The 806-nt window shown below is 28.9% G+C and overlaps 1 non-coding gene across 1 annotated transcript; it reads right to left on the minus strand.

Moving 5' to 3' along the window:
* trnal-aag (transfer RNA leucine (anticodon AAG)) lies at positions 1-82 on the minus strand. Its single transcript has one exon. It is a non-coding gene; the product is annotated as a tRNA-Leu (tRNA).
* Between the last annotated feature and the right edge of the window lie 724 nt (positions 83-806).

Consider the following 806-nt stretch of genomic DNA (forward strand, 5'->3'; position numbering starts at 1 on the left):
TGGCAGTGGTGGGATTCGAACCCACGCCCCCATAGAGACTGGAGCCTTAATCCAGCGCCTTAGACCTCTCGGCCACACTACCACAAGAAACAAATCAAATCACAGGTCAGATAGATAGATAGATAGATAGATAGATAGATAGATAGATAGATAGATAGATAGATAGATAGATAGATAGATAGATAGATAGATAGATAGATAGATAGATAGATAGATAGATAGATAGATAGATAGATAGATAGATAGATAGATAGATAGATAGATAGATAGATAGATAGATAGATAGATAGATAGATAGATAGATAGATAGATAGATAGATAGATAGATAGATAGATAGATAGATAGATAGATAGATAGATAGATAGATAGATAGATAGATAGATAGATAGATAGATAGATAGATAGATAGATAGATAGATAGATAGATAGATAGATAGATAGATAGATAGATAGATAGATAGATAGATAGATAGATAGATAGATAGATAGATAGATAGATAGATAGATAGATAGATAGATAGATAGATAGATAGATAGATAGATAGATAGATAGATAGATAGATAGATAGATAGATAGATAGATAGATAGATAGATAGATAGATAGATAGATAGATAGATAGATAGATAGATAGATAGATAGATAGATAGATAGATAGATAGATAGATAGATAGATAGATAGATAGATAGATAGATAGATAGATAGATAGATAGATAGATAGATAGATAGATAGATAGATAGATAGATAGATAGATAGATAGATAGATAGATAGATAGATAGATAGATAGATAGATAGATAGATAG

Source organism: Takifugu rubripes, chromosome 2 (genome assembly GCF_901000725.2).
Source record: "Takifugu rubripes chromosome 2, fTakRub1.2, whole genome shotgun sequence".
NCBI lineage: Eukaryota > Metazoa > Chordata > Actinopteri > Tetraodontiformes > Tetraodontidae > Takifugu > Takifugu rubripes.